This window comes from Bubalus bubalis, chromosome 23, assembly GCF_019923935.1.
Source record: "Bubalus bubalis isolate 160015118507 breed Murrah chromosome 23, NDDB_SH_1, whole genome shotgun sequence".
NCBI classification, from domain to species: Eukaryota; Metazoa; Chordata; class Mammalia; order Artiodactyla; family Bovidae; genus Bubalus; species Bubalus bubalis.
In genome coordinates, this window is record NC_059179.1 from 16,324,835 (window position 1) to 16,341,914 (window position 17,080).

The 17,080-nt window shown below is 36.7% G+C and overlaps 1 non-coding gene and 1 pseudogene across 1 annotated transcript; both read left to right on the forward strand.

The window, feature by feature from the left end:
- LOC102407362 overlaps nt 1-17,080 on the forward strand; it is a 35,333-nt pseudogene extending 18,253 nt beyond the window's left edge.
- TRNAS-GGA lies at nt 12,904-12,976 on the forward strand. Its single transcript has one exon. It is a non-coding gene; the product is annotated as a tRNA-Ser (tRNA).

Consider the following 17,080-nt stretch of genomic DNA (forward strand, 5'->3'; position numbering starts at 1 on the left):
GGACTGTAGCCCACCACATTCCTCCATCCATGGGATTTTCCAGGCAAGAACACTGGAGTGGATTGCCATTTCCTTCTCCAGGGGATCTTCCCAACCCAGGGATTGAACCTGGGTCTCCCGCATTGTAGGCAGACGCTTTACCATCTGAGCCACCAGGGTTACCACACTAGCATTGGGTTAAGTCCTCTATCTACTCACATAATTACTATTTCCTTTTTTTATAGTGAGGACATTCAACACGTTACTCTGTTAGTAACTGTCAAGTGTATAGTACAGTATTATTAGCTATAATCACCATTATGTACATTAGATCCCCCAAACATATTCATCATACACCTGGAGATTTTTATCCTTTGACCAATTATCTCCCTATTTCTCCTGCTACCCCCACTCCAACTCCTGATTGTTGCTATTCTGCTCTCTCTTTCTGTGAGTTTTTTTGAGTTGGGCATTAAATATATATGTGTGTGTATCATATTTAAATTTTTCATCTATTTTGAGTTAAATTTTTTATATGGAGTGAGACAGGGTCCATTCAATGTCACTGTTCATTAAGGAAACAAACACAAACACAGGGTCATGTCCTGTGTTTTTCCTGCACGATTTCACTGTCAGTGTAACTATCTCATAGTAACAAAATAATTCTAATTCTTCCCTTCCATCCCTTGTAGCATGCTGTCATTCATTCCACCTGTATATAAGCATATATATATTTATATATGAAGTATTCATAGGCATTACTCCATCAAATATATTGCTGTTATTTTGAACTTTTAGCTGTTAAACAAGTTATGAATGAGGAAAAGAAAACTTTTTTATGTTTATGCATTCTTTTCTTTGTAATTCTTTATTTCTTTATGTAGATGTGGTTTTGATTGATATAATTTTCCTTCTCTTGAAAGAATTTCTTTTAACACTTCTAGCAAGGTAGTCATACTGGTAACAGATTACTTCTATTTTTTTTTTTTTTTTATTTTTTTGGTCTGAACAGTTCTTCATTTTTGTACCCAGCAGTTTTGCAGGGTACACAGTCTTGGTTTGTGGTTTCTTTTTCTCAACACTTTAAATATTTCACTCCACTCTCTTCTTACTTGCAAGGTATGTGAAGTAAAGTCAGAATAATTCTTATCCTTTTTCCTCTTAAGCAAGGCACTTTTTACTTTCGGCTTTTTAAGAATTTTAAATTTACCTTTGACTTTTTGTAGTTTGAATATGTATGCCTAGAGTAGGATTTGTTTTTGTTTTTTGGCAATATTTTAATCAGTGTTCTTTGAGTTTCTTAGATCTGTAGTTTGGTGTATGATACTAATTTGGGGGAAATTCTGATTCATTATTATCTCAAATTTTTTTCTATTTCTTTTCCTCTTACTTTTCCTTCTGGCATTTCCAATATGAGTATGTTACACATTTTGAACTTGTCCCATAGTCCTTAGATTTGCTTTTTCTTTTGTCTGTCTCTCTTTTTAAAGTCTCTTTCTCTTTGTTTTAGAGGTTTCTACTGTGATATCCTCAAGTTCATAGATTATTTCTTCACTGTGTCTAGTGTAATACTAAGCCTGTCTCCTACTATTATTATAGAACTCTTCATTTATCCTTTCAATTATTTCAGTGTTTGCTTCATATATTTTGTGGCTCTGTTGTTTGGTGCACATAGGTGATGTTGTTATTGTTGTTGCTTAGTAGCTAAGTCCTGTCCGACTCTTTTGTGACCCTATGGGCTGTAGCCCATTATGCTTCTTTGTTTATGAGATGTTCCAAGTGAGAATACTGGGTGGATTGACATTTTCTTCTGCATGGGATCTTCCCAACCCAAGGATCGAACCTGGAGGCAGATTCTTTACTGCTGAGCCACTGGAGAAGCCCACAGATAGATGTATAATGTTATAGCTTCATGAAGAATTCACCTTTGTTGATCCAGTAAAAAAACACTCCATTCTCATTTGTTCCATTTAATTTCTTTGTGATTAAAATCTAACTTTTTTTTTCTAACATTCCTGCTGTATTTGGTTACTCACTGCTTGCAAAATCTTTTTCTCTCTTTTTCATTCAACATATTTTTATCTTTCAGTCTTAAGTGGGTCTCTTGTAGACAATATGCAGTTTTTAATTGAAAAGAATTGACATAAAATATATTAATTATAGATATACAACATAGTGATTCAATATATGTATATATTACAAGATGATTAGTGTAATAAATGTAGTTACCATCCATTCACACATGTTTATAGGTTTTCTTTCTTGTAATGAGAACTTTTAATATTTCCTTTCTTAGAAACTTTCAGAGATACAATACAGTATTAGCTATAGTCATCATGCTGTGTAGTAGTTACCCATGACTTATTTATTTTATAACTGGAATTTTGTACCTTTTGAGTTCCGTTATTCATCTTGACCACTCCCCATCTCTGGCAGCCAGTGTGTTCTCTGTATTTATGAGATCAGATTTGTAAAATATTTCACATGTAAGTTTGATCATATGGTAGTTATCTTTCTGTATCTGATGTTTCATTTACTGTGATAACTTCAAGGGCCATCCTTCATGATATCACAAGTGTTAGGATTTTCTTTTCTTTTGCATGCCTGAATTATATTCTATATATGTATGGATATATATATATATATATATTAAAATTTTGTTCTTTAAATATCTGTCTTAAATTGTGAGTTTTAGCCAGAGTGACTAATCACTTTAATTAATTTTGAAGAATTATTTTAATATTAATGGCTTTATTTCTGTTCTGCTGCTTTTTGCTGTAATGCATTTTATGATTGCTGTTTCTCAATTTTTTCATTATAGTCATATTTTTTGCTTGATCAATTTCGCAGGCACTTTTTTAATGCCTTCTTCAAATTTTTTGTGTTATTTTTAATTGATTTCTTAGTACTTATAATTGGGATTACTCTTAACATCCTAAATATATAGCAGTCCAGTATAAATTGCTTCCACAGTAGCTTCAAATTGCATATGTTAACTCTGCTCCCAACCAATGTCATCTCCCTTTATTTTGTTGATGTTATAAATTTCATCTTTGTATCTTTTGTGCCTAGAACAGGTATTTCTAATGATTTTTATTCAATTTTATGTTAAATAATATATAAAAGAAGAGCTTTTATACTAGGATACAATAATATTAGCTTTAGTACTTACCTACATTATTATTTTCAACAAAAATATTTATTTGTCAATCTGGGTTTGAATGATCATGTAATACATTTTCGTTTTAAGCTGAAAGGTGATTCCCTTTAGCATTTCTTATAGGGCCAGTCTTTTAAAAAGGAACCCCTTAGGTTTTATTTTGGAAATGTCTTCTATCACCTATTTTGTGGAGAGATAGTTATACCAGATATAGAATTTTTGGTTGACATTTTTACACTGAGGGCTTAATATCTTTCCATTGATTTATGGTTCCCACAGTTTCTGGAGAAAAATGATATATTATGCTATTGTGGGTCCTTTGTACATGATGAGTCACTTCTCCCTTGATGCTTCAAACATTCTCTAGTTTTGGCTTTTGACAGTTTGATTAAAATACACCCTTGCTCTGGGTCTTTTTGGCTTCAATATTCTTGAAGTTTGTTTAGCTTCTTTTATTCATACATTCATGTATTTCACCAAAATTTGGAAGTTTTTAGCCATTCTTTTTTCAAATATTTATTTTTTATTTCTTCTTTCTTTCTTTTCTGGGGCTCCTATTAAGTGGATGTTGGTGTACTTGTTTGAGTTCCAGTTGTGTCTCAGGCTCTGTTCATTTTTCTTTCTTCCTTTTTCTTCCTGATATTCACAGAAAATTTCTGTTCTCCTGGCTTCATGTTTGGTGTATTTTTTGGTGGGGGAGGCGGGGGCTTCCTCCAAGTCTGCTGTTGAAAAATTCTGGTAATTTTTTTTTTTTAATTTCAGGTATTGTACTTTTCAGCTCCAAAGTTTCTCTTTGGTTCCTTTTCTCATTATTCCCCACTTATTTATATATTTTCCTGATTTGCTTTAGTTCTTGTATGTAGTTTTCTTCAGCTCTTTGAGCCAGTTTCAGACATGAATTTTAAAGTTTTTATCGAGTAAATCCAATATATCTGGGGTTCATCAGGAATGATTTGTGTCGATTTGTTTTTTACTTGTTAATGGGCAATGTTTACCTGCTTTTGGTATGCTTTCTAATTTTTTTTTTAATATATGCACACGGTTTTATATATAATGCAGCATCACACCATGTAGGGCATTTACTCTTATTTTATACATTCAGATATGTTTGAAACACTTCTTAAGGCTACAAAACAGAACATAGAAAAATAAACAGGAATATATTCAACACTTACAAAAAGTGATATGATAAAGAATATAAAGTACTATTTTCCTTTCAACACTTCAAAAGATGTATATATACTTTTTTTTTTTACAAGTAACATCACAAATAATCACATCTTCACATGCTTTAAGTATTATTTGTACTCAGTGTAAGGCTATTATCATTTTTCATACATAAATTTTTTTCTAGCTCTGTAACAATGCAATTTTTTATCCATTCAAGTAAATTCAACCCCCAAATTGCTGTTTCCCAGCATTAAGACATGCACCCACCCCTCTTGTAGGATTTTCTAAAATTTTTATTTCAGGGGAGAAAAAACCTAAATTAGTGGGAATTCCCAGTTAGTGGGAGAGTAAGTGGCTTACACTAACAGCAAAACCTTAGTTCTTTGAAACTGACATACTGGAACTGAGCCATTATTAAGATTTGAAACAACACAATAGCATTTAGACATTAAATAGGAAGCAAAATACAGTAAACAGAAATAGTGTAGCCAAATATGCATTCTTTTCAGCTACACTAAAATGGACCTTGCTTAGTATCATAAGTGAAAGACTAAGGTAAAATAAATGAGGCATGAATAAATATTGCTAGTTCTAGGATGGCTGAAAGTTTTCTAAACCAGAAATGGTTAGAAAGGAACTTTATTGCACCAAGTCAATTATAAGCAAGTTTGCAGTTCACAGGCATTATTCAACCTTGAGTCACAAAGGAAACACACTGAAAGAATATAGAGTTGGCATCAAATATGATGACTATCAGTAGGGAAAATCTACTCCAGCCAGGCCCCAGCAGGGTCTGAGCTTAGGTCAGCCGTGAAAACGCACACACAGGTTAACAGGGAACAACAGGATGAGGACTACACAGATGCTAGCATCCTGCCGCCAGTGGGTATGTGGAACAAGAACTGAATCTATATGAGAGGAAATGAAATATACACAATACTAAAAGGAAAGGGGCTGGAATCAAATTCAGCAAAAGCCAACAAAAATGAGAAAAAGTGAGCTTTGGTCATGCTAAACGTTTGTTCTTCAAAATGTATATGATCATTAAGAGAGTAAGTTTCATAATTTCCAACTCAAAATACAAATGATTCTCACTTCTAAGCTTTTGCTTTTCTCTGAAACATTTTTATCTCATGTCAAATCATTCCTAGGAAAAACACAATCATCAGTCAGAATATACATTTGAAAACCTGACAATCACTGTATCTGATTTGTTTGGAGCTGGGACAGAGACAACGAGCACCACGCTGAGATACGGACTCCTCCTCCTGCTGAAGCACCCCGAGGTCACAGGTATGATAACATGGTGGGCAGGGTGATTTCAGGAACGATATTAGAAAGAGACTAGGAGTGTTTTACACTTTATTTCTCTTATGGTGGTAATTTAGTCTCTAAGTCGTGTCCAACTCTTGAGACCCCATGGACTATAGCGCGCTGGGCTCCTCTGTCCATGGGATTTCCCAGACTAGAATACTGGAGTGGTTTGCCATTTTCTTCTCCAGGGGATCTTCCTGACCCAGGGATCGAGCCCAGGTCTCCTGCATTGCAGGCAATCTCTTGTATTGCAGGCAGATTCTTTAAGGACCAAGCCACCAGGGAAGCCCCTTAAATCTCTGTTTGAGCACCTTAATGCTTTTCAGATTTAGTGAAGGAAAAGTAATGGGACATCTTAACATAATATAGCAGGATGACAGGAGTGAAGACACTGTGAAAGGTAGGAAAATCAACACAGCAGCATCTGGATTTCATGGGAGGTCATGTGCAGCAGGCATAGCCAGCATGAATTGACCTGCAGTTGCATAATGGCTTTCTTATGGAAAGATCACTCTGGAGTTTCCCCATTCTGAAAATGCAGTGTTCTAAAGCCAGGGCACAGAAAATGGAAATTCTGCTTATTGAAATATAAATGGAAATCCTGGAAATTTTGTGAGATTGCCTGATGAAATTTTCAGTGTTATGAGGGCTTAAAAAAGTTATATTGACAGGGAATTGGTTTAAGATGTGCATATAAAGGAATTTTATTAGTCAAGAGGTTTATTTCCAGGAAAATATTTCTTACCAAAATAAGAATTTGGTAGTGGTGGGGGTTGGGGTCAATAATTTTATCCTTTGCAAATAACTTTTTGTTAGAAATTAACCTTTAAAGAGTTAAGAGTTGTGAACAGCAGTTTAGAAATACATATGATCTTCTGTCATGTTAGGGTTTCAGTAAAATGACCATAGCCTCTTAACAGGCCAGAGTTAGCTTTTTAAAACTGGAGAGGCAGCTAACACATCTTCAACAAATTTTTGAAACACAGAGCATATTGAGAGGTGACAGTGAAATCAGACAGAGAATGAAGTTATGGCCTACATGTCAGAAGAGAAAGTTGTATAATGAGGAGAGTCATTTGTATCCTTACCATCCTGTAAGTTTCAGTATTTAGAAGTACCAAGAATCAAAGAGGATAGAGGGAGAAATAGGCTGATAAAGGTAGCTGTCCCAGCCATGACCCTTTCAGTTCAGTTCAGTTCAGTCACTCAGTCGTGTCCGACTCTTTGTGACCCCATGAATTGCAGCATGTCAGGCCTCCCTGTCCATCACCAACTCCCAGAGTCTACCCAAACCCATGTCTATTGAATCAGTGATGCCATCCAGCCGTCTCATCCTCTGTTGTTCCCTTCTCCTCCTGCCCTCAATCTCTCCCAGCATCAGAGTCTTTTCAAATGAGTCAGCTCTTTGCATGAGGTGGCCAAAGTACTGGAGTTTAAGCTTCAGCATCAGTCCTTCCAATGAACACCCAGGACTTATCTCCTTTAGGATGGACTGGTTGGATCTCCTTGCAGTCCAAGGGACTCTCAAGAGCCTTCTCCAACACCACAGTTCAAAAGCATCAATTCTTCAGCGCTCAGCTTTCTTCATAGTCCAACTCTCACATCCATACATGACCACTGGAAAAACCATAGCCTTGACTAGACAGACCTTTGTTGACAAAGTCATATCTCTGCTTTTTAATATGCTGTCTAGGTTGGTCATAACATTCCTTCCAAGGAGCAAATGTCTTTTAATTTTATGGCTGCAGTCACCATCTGCAGTGATTTTGGAGCCCCCCAAAATAAAGTCTGCCACTGTTTTCACTGTTTCCCCATCTATTTGCCAGGAAGTGATGGGACCAGATGCCATGATCTTCATTTTCTGAATGTTGAGCTTTAAGCCAACTTTTTCACTCTCCTCTTTCACTTTCATCAAGAGGCTTTTGAGTTCGTCTTCACTTTCTGCCATAAGGGTGGTGTCATCTGCGTATCTGAGGTTATTGATATTTCTCCTGGCAATCTTGATTCCAGCTTGTGCTTCTTCCAGCCCAGCTTTTCTCATGATGTACTCTGCATAGAAGTTAGATAATCAGGGTGACAATATACAGCCTTGATGTATTCCTTTTCCTCTTTGGAACCAGTCTGTTGTTCCATGTCTGGTTCTAACTGTTGCTTCCTGACCTACATACAGGTTTCTCAAGAGGCAGGTCAAGTGGTCTGGTATTCCCATCTCTTTCAGAATTTTCCACAGTTTATTGTGATCCATACAGTCAAAGGCTTTGGCATAGTCAGTAAAGCAGAAATAGATGTTTTTCTGGAACTCTCTTCCTTTTTCGATGATCCAGCAGATGTTGGCAACTTGATCTCTGGTTCCTTTGCCTTTTCTAAACCAGCTTGAACATCTGGAATTTCACAGTTCACGTATTGCTGAAGCCTGGCTTGGAGAATTTTGAACATTACTTTACTAGCGTGTGACATGAGTGCAATTGTGTGATAGTTCGAGCATTCTTTAGCCTTACCTTTCTTTGGGATTGGAATGAAAACTGACCCTTTCTAGTCCTGTGACCACTGCTGAGTTTCCCAAAATTTCTGACATATTGAGTGCAGCACTTTCACAGCATCATCTTTCAAGATTTGAAATAGCATGACCCTTTGACAGCTCCTTTTATCAGGTCATTCTTTCCCCAATAGGATGGGAGAAGCTTATTGCCTAGAGAAACTGAAACTAAGAGGCTTTACACTCAGGACACTGGGCAGAGACAGGGACAAAGAGTGAGGTCACAACTTGGAGCAAAGTTTAGGGAAAAATTCTCTTCTTGAGTTCAGGGACTCTTAGCTCCTTTCTCCATCCTGCTTTCTGAATTTGAGCATGCCAGAGAAAAACTCCAGAGAGTGAGGACACTGGAGAAAAGGCCTCCAAACTTTACCATGTACATAGAAAATTCTCTCAACATGTCTAGCAGAGTGAATGAAATAAAACTTTCCATCCCATGACACAGGTCATGAAATTTCAGAACACCAGAATAAAAGAGAAAATCACAAAAACTTTCAGAGAGATGTAGCATGTCATAGATAAAGGATTAGAGTTCAGTAAGGCATCAGAATTCAAGTCAAGTATCAAACTTTCATATTCAAATGCCTGAAGTCATGTCAGAGGAAGTCATGGGCTTTGGGAATCTTGAGAACTTGTGAAGCAGAAAAAGTGTCAGGGCTGTTGCTAGATAGCAGGTTTGGCAAATGTCCACTTCTAAATGGATCAGGTGGATAAAGCAAGTATGAAAGGAGATGCCAAGAACAAAAGACAAAAGGTGATGGATTATTTGTGACTTCTGAATAATAGGGAAATTATTATTAGGAGTTTGAAACATCTACCTCAGTATTTGGAAAGACTCATAAATCAGGGTACGGAGTTTTATGAATTGGACTAAAGAAACATAGTAAGCTCCAAGAAAGTACCAAAAGGAAGCATAATCATAGTTTTCTTAAGAGTGAGCATGTTTATTTAGTCAGAATGATGTTAAAATGAATGTTTTGAGAGCTAAAAATTATGGTGTAAATATATTGAAAGTGGAGTAAGGGGATTTGTGTGTGTATTTTGTATGAGGTGGGGATAGAGATGTAAATTCTCAACTCTCAAAGCAGGAAATCAGATATTGTTTAAAAATCTATAAAAAATAGAAACAGAGTCATTGATTAGAAATAGGGCAAACATTTCAGAAGAAACGACTAGAATGTTGAGTGACAGCATTTGGCAATTGGAGGAAGAGAGTAGCACTGCATATTGCACACATACAATACACAAATACACTAAAACACATATAACTTACCTTTTCAATCCACATATTATTTTGATATAAAATTAATAGATTCCCATTTTTCTCCCTCCAATGACTTTAGTTTCTTGACCCTGTGTTGTGTTTTTATTTTCAAACATTTTATCATTTCTGCTTGTATTATTGCGTATGCTAACATAGAAGTCTGTTTAGCTGTATCTTAAGTCTAGCTTGTCAGAGACTTACATGTATTTGTGTTATGGCAATTCTCTCTCCATGTCGAGGTCCATTTCTGAGCATATAACTTAAGTGTATAATGCTGTTGAGATAACTCATGAAGCATCATATATCCCTGAATTGCTCTGCATATGTGGTGTGCATTTTTTTCTTCTTCAGTCTTACTTATCTCTTATCAGCTAAGATCCAGGAAGAGATTGACCGTGTGATTGGCAGACACCGGAGCCCCTGCATGCAGGACAGGACCCACATGCCCTACATGGATGCTGTGCTGCATGAGATCCAGAGATACATTGACCTGGCTCCTACGAGCGTACCTCATGCTGTGAACTGTGACGTGAAATTCAGAAACTACCTCATCCCCAAGGTAACATTGGTTTCTCTTATACTGACCTCAGTGGTACTGAAGTTCCCATTTTAGACAGTTTGTGTGCCATCCTCTATGAAAGCAAGACAAAAGAAGTATAAGTAATCATTTGTGTGCAAGCTTGATGAATTGTGTGCTTTTTCAAGTTTAGTCTGTAAGCTTTATAACAGATTTTGACAGCTAGCAGTGCAAGACTTCCAAATTTTCTGTTTCTTTTATTTGGTTTGATGAAAGTTAACTGTTTACATTTCCAAATAAATCCTTTTTTTCCCCTTAGGTGCTTATTGTTGTTTTAAATGTTTTAAAATGCCTTTTCCATTCTGCTATCTGGATTGAAAATATAACTGATTTTATCATTTTAATAACTTTATATGAAGCAATCTTGCCAAATTTAAAATCATTGTTTAAAATTTCCCTCTAGATTAATTGCAGTTTCTCTATACATTGTCATGCTGTCTGGGCTAATAACTTTCTTTTAGCCTTGTTTTTATTTCTGATCTCAGAAGAATGGCGGTTAACATTTCACTATTGATAATGATATTTTCATGCAAAGATGGGCTCGATAAAGGACAGAAATGGTATGGACCTAACAGAAGCAGAAGATATTAAGAAGAGGTGGCAAGAATACACAAAAGAACTGTACAAAAAAGATCTTCATGACCAAGATAATCATGATGGTGTGATCACTCACCTAGAGCCAGACATCCTGGAATGTGAAGTCAAGTGGGCCTTAGAAAGCATCACTACAAAGCTAGTGGAGATGATGGAATTCCAGTTGAGCTATTTCAAATCCTGGAAGATGTTGCTGTGAAAGTGCTGCACTCAATATGCCAGCAAATTTGGAAAATTCAGCAGTGGCCACAGGACTGGAAAAAGTCAGTTTTCATTCCAATCCCAAAGAAAGGCAATGCCAAAGAATGCTCAAACTACCTCACAATTGACTCATCTCACATACTAGTAAAATAATGCTCAAAATTCTCCAAGCCAGGCTTCAGCAATATGTAAACTGTGAACTCCCAGATGTTCAAGCTGTTTTTAGAAAAGCCAGAAGAACCAGAGATCAAATTAATTGCCAACATCCACTGGATCATGGAAAAAGGAAGAGAGTTCCAGAAAAACATCTGTTTCTGCTTTATTGACTATGCCAAAGCCTTTGACTGTGTGGATCACAATAAACTGTAGAAAATTCTTCAAAAGATGGGAATACCAGACCACCTGACCTGCCTCTTGAGAAACCTATATGCAGGTCAGGAAGCAACAGTTAGAACTGGACGTGGAACAATGGACTGGTTCCAAATAGGAAAAGGAGTACGTCAAGGCTGTATATTGGCCACTTACTTGTGTCTTTGAAATGCCTAGTTACTTTTGGTTAAATACCAATTTTTATAAATGAAAAAATGCAGAGTTCAGATGTTATTTATTTTCTTCCAGAAAGGGTCCATCCCTCTCCTCCTTGGCAGATGGAATGATGTAACCTCTCCCATTTTGGGTATTTTGAGTAAAATTTGAACATTGACAGAGACTAATATTAACTTTATGTGTCAGCTTTCCTCTTTGAGGTTCTCCAAACTTTGGAATATTGAGACAGATTTTTGTCTTAGCAGATTTCTCATGCTCTCTAACACAGAATATCTGTATATATTCAGACTTTCTAGTTGGTGTGCTGAAAACTTCTCTTATCTACTTAAAGCCAAGTCATGGTGTTATTAAAATTATAAAATAATATAACTAAAATTTATATTTTGTTGGGGAAAGAAAGGAATGAGATTCTTAAGATACAAGTACTAGTGCCAATCCTTGGAGAAGACAGAATTGATGATTTTACTAGATTGTGAGACTTGTCTCAGTGATTGCAGTTTTGATACAAGGGTTAGAACTTCAAGTCTACTATTTTTTTTAACCAAAGGACATACTGAGAGAAGACTTTTCTTTTGTGACATTGGGGTCTAAGGTAATAATTGATCGAGCTTGTTTCTCCTTTTATTTCTAAGTATGTGGGAAACACTGTACTAAAATGGAGTGGCCCATCTCTCACATCCACGGTATTGGCAAATGACCATTATATTGTCATATGTCTATTACCAAATACTGGGGATGACCATCCCCTTCTGCATAGTCCCCCCAGTGTAGAAACATAAATATTGAGTTTTATTCTTGTTTAGTCACTAAGTCATGTCCAACTCTTTGTGACCCCATGGACTGTAGCACAGCAAGCTCTGCGGTCCTCCACTGTCTTCCAGTTTCCTTAATTTCATGTCCATTAAGTAGGTGATGCTGTCTAACCATCTCATCCTCTGCTGCCCTCTTCTGCTTTTGCCTTCAATCTTTCCCAGCATCAGGGTCTTTTTCAATAAGATTATTAGGAGGCTGATTCTGTTATACCTTTTTACCAATCATGTAAGTGATTAGCTTTATCCAAGGCTGGAGCCACCGGGCTAACTGGAGAATGCTCTAAGACAGGAGTATTACAGTATTTATGTAATACTTCAAAGTGTAAGTATTTCAGAATTTGAAGCTTTGAAGTGTCTGATGCCTTTTGTATCCTTTTGTATACTTCTGCTGTTGTAGCATGGAAGTAGTCAAGGACACATTAAACAAACAAGAATGGCTATATCCCTGTCTTTTTGGAAGCAAAAATTTAGATTGCATATAATTCCCATGTGTCACAAAGTGTCTTCCTTGATTATTTTCCATTTAAAATACTTAGGTCATTGTTTGTACTAAGGCCATATTTGCACATAGGTTGATATTTGTTAGTATATAAGTCTGTCTAAAAGAACATTTTGCAATGCTGTAAGATTGATGTGTGGGATTGTTTTGTTTGTTTATCTAAAGAAAGTTTTCCAGCACAGGGTCTGAAAGATTTACCCTTATAAACTTCATAATTTTAGTGCTTACATTTAGATGATGGTTTATGCAGGGCTTCCCTGGTGGCTCAGAGGTTAAAGCGTCTGCCTGGAATGCGGGAGACCCAGGTTCGATCCCTGGGTCAGGAAGATCCCCTGGAGAAGGAAATGGCAACCCACTCCAGTACTCTTGCCTGGAGAATCCCATGGAGGGAGGAGCCTGGTAGGGTACAGTCCATGGGGTCGCAAAGAGTCGGACGCGACTGAGCGACTTCACTTTCACTTTCATGCAGGTAATTTTTACTTATGACTAAGAGTAATGATTATGCTTCTTTTATTTCTCTATGAAATATGCATTTGTTTGGGCGGCATTTGCTGAAAGTATTGCCTTTTGTACCTTTTTTTGTTATCTTAGATGTTTTATTTCTTATATAAACACAAACAAGGGAATAATAAAGAGTTGTATACCTTTTATATGATAACCTTAGGGGATGGAAGATTCCCCAAGTTTGCATTAATTATTTTTTAAACATAGAACCTTAAAAACATGTTTATATGTATGTTATACATGAATTTGTATATTTACCTGCTTTTGCAATGTTGAGAGATAATCAATAAAAAATCTGTAATAGGAATAGAAAAGAATTTTATTTGAGCTAAACTGAGGACTATAGCCCAAAAGACAACCTCTCAGATAACTCTGAGGAACTGCTCTGGAGAGGTATGGTTTATCCACACAATTGTATATCTTGTCAGAGCAAAGAACATCAGGAAGCCAGAGATACATTCTTACAAGGTTTCAAAAACAGATTATTAACATATGCACAGCAAGTTGGTATGGCCTTGGCACTTGAGAGAGGAGTCTTCTCGTTGCAAGAGTTTCAACATTGGTGTCCAAGAAAGGAGGCATTTAATCTTTATTTTTAACATGGACATTCTTTATTTCTGTTCAATATACATTTTCTTAATAATTAGTGCGTATGTTTGATAGGCCACAAACAGGATGTTCTAGTTAGCATTTAAGTTAAATTCAAGTTTATAAATTAGACTGACTTCTCCATACCTCAATATGTAAAAACTTCTTCCACAAATATTCATTTAACAATCTATCATCTACTTTTCTACACTTCTCTATTTCAGTATGTATAGCTCAAAATAGCAATTTTTGTATACAGAGCAATAATAGCAATTATACTCAAGAGTTATCATTGATAGAATAATATTATCTAGTGTACAGCCTATATTGAAAATTTCCGAGTTTTTCTGTAATAAACTTTATGGCTTTTTTCTTTGAAAATCAGTGTCCAGCCTGGAAACAAGATTATAATTTGGATATCTTTTCCTGGTTCTCCCTGTTCTCTCCTGTTACTAGTTTTGTTTGCCCTCTTTGTTTTCTTTTAGTACATTTTAACTCTGTGAAGAGTTCAATTTAGTAGTCATGTGAAATATTCCTCAGGCTGGTTTTGTGTGATTGTTTTCTGGACATAGATTCCAGTTACGATTTCAACTATATAGGTGCTTTGTGTTTCCCACTGAAATTTATTAGGTAGGTGAAGGCACATATGTGAGTTATCCCATTATTGGTTATGTAGTATTGTTCATAACCTCCCCCACAATGTAATTGTGGTCTGATATGGACTAAAAATGGCACCCCACTCCAGTACTTCTGCCTGGAAAATCCCATGGACAGAGAAGCTTGGTAGGCTGCAGTCCATGGGGTCACTGAGGGTCGGACACGACTGAGCGACTTCACTTTCACTTTTCACTTTCATGCATTGGAGAAGGAAATGGCAACCCCCTCCAGTGTTCTTGCCTGGAGAATCCCAGGGACTGGGGAGCCTGGTGGGCTGTCGTCTATGAGGTCACACAGAGTCGGACACGACTGAAGTGACTTAGCAGCAGTAGCAGCAGTATTGTTCACATGATAAAGTGGTATCTGCCTGATTACTCCATGAAACAGGTCCTTTTTTTCCACATTTAATTAATAAAAGATTACCTGGTACTTTATAGATTTGTATCTTTCTTCTCAATCATTTACCCAATAGTTTTAGTGTTAATGGATAAAACTTGCTTAAATTAATGATCGTAAGCTGAATTACTGTGAAATGATTTTGTGAATTTTACAGTCCTTTCTGTGTTTCAAATCTAGGATTAATCTGTGATGAAGTCTGCCCTATATTTTAAAATAAAGACATACAATCTGCATGTCAATGGTAAACAATAATATTTGTTACTGTACTTACCTTGTTATTATAGAAGAGGTTATTTTGTATTAGATCAAATGCCTGTTTACAAAAGCCATACAAACAGATAATTTGAGACATTTCAAGCACAATAGAGACTTCCACATTAAACCATAATCCACATATGAGATGAGTAAAAATTGAAATGATAAAGCAGCTGGTGGGGGCAGATACCATGTCCTAATGTGGTGATTAGCAGAATGGATTCATAAGTTCTAGGACCCATGTACTGAGTATTTCAGATGCTGCCAGTGTTCATTTTGGCAGCATCACCACCACTAGTCTTAAACTTATCCTTATTACTTGTTCTGTCTGACTCAAAATGCCACTGACCTTCTTTTGAACCAAAATTAATCATCTATCCTAAGATTGGACTAAATGATTTTCAGCAGTTCTTCTAGGTCTGTGACTTCTTCATAGTTTAGTTTATCTTCATCTGTTCTTTCCAGGGCACAGATATACTAACATCACTGACTTCTGTGCTGCATGATGACAAAGAATTCCCCAACCCAGAGGTATTTGACCCTGGCCACTTCCTGGATGAGAATGGCAACTTTAGGAAGAGCGACTATTTCATGGCTTTCTCAGCAGGTAACACACATTTATTTTTTTCATTGCTTCAGTGGACAATTTTCCCTTGTGGCTCAGTGGTTAAATAATCCACCTGGAATGAGGGAGACCAGTGTTCAATCCCTGGTTTGGAAAGATCCCCTGGAGAAGGGAAAGGCTACCTACTCCAGTATTCTGGCCTAGAGAATTCCATGGACAGCACATGGGTTGCAAAGAGTCGGACACTACTGAGTGACTTTCACTTTCAGTGGACAAGGTGCCTTTGGGCATCCTTTGGAACTTCCATAGTGCCCACTCTGCTCCTGGTCAAAATGCTCTTTTTCCATGATGAGAGACAGCAGTACCAATGCCCGCACACTTTCCCTCCCTATGAGACATCCTCATTTTTGGAGTAGATTATTGGAGCTTTGGAGAGGTGACACAGTTCTTTCTAATTCAGAAATAAAATTTAAGCTACATTCTGAAAATACAAGAGAAGTGCATTGTAGACAAAAGTAACTCTGTGTTATAAAACTTTAAAACTTCAAGGTCAATGTAGATTTGATATATTTCCAACAGAGAATAGAGGCTGTGAAGAATGGAAAGAAAGACATTGGACCATCACTAGGAACAAAATACAACCAATATATGAGTATTTCTAGAAAAAAAATTGATGGAACCTTGAAAATGTCAAAATGGAGTTACAATACACTTAATGAAGTATATGATATAGTGCTGATAACTCAATAAATATCTGCTGAGAGGATACCTGTTAAGATTAGATGTTAGATGGATAGCATGAGTGTCTACCCTTTGTCCTTCTGTCTATCTAACCATTTGTGTTCCATCCATCCATTCAAACATTCATCAAAAAGTTACTGCATAGTCTGTTTCTGGCAGCCAGAAACACAGTGTTCAAGGAGTATGTACTCTCTGTGTTTGTTATTTTCAGGAAAACGGGTTTGTGTGGGAGAGGCCCTGGCCCGCATGGAGCTGTTTTTATTCCTGACCACAATTTTACAAAAATTTACCTTGAAATCTGTGGTTGACCCAAAGGACCTCGACACCACCCCAGCTGTTACTGGAATAGCTAATGTGCCACCTCCTTACCAGCTCTGCTTTATTCCTGTGTGAAGAATGCTAAATTATACAGCTTTCTCAGTGGTGTTGTCTTTAACTCCCTTTCATGGGGGGCATTGTTCACCAGTGTCATGTTAATCTTTCCTGAGAACACATCTCTGGCCTCTTCTCATTCCCTGTGCAATTTCACTACAGAAATATATCTGCTATTCTCCCTATCCTGTAACATTTGTATTGGCCATCACATATGCTAATACATATCTAATATTAAGTAGTAGTGTGTGCCTAGTACCATGTACTCAGTACAAAGTAATGCATGATGATTAATGTGTGCCAATGAGACCTATTTCTCCAGTGCATGTTTTTTCTAATAAAAAGCAGAA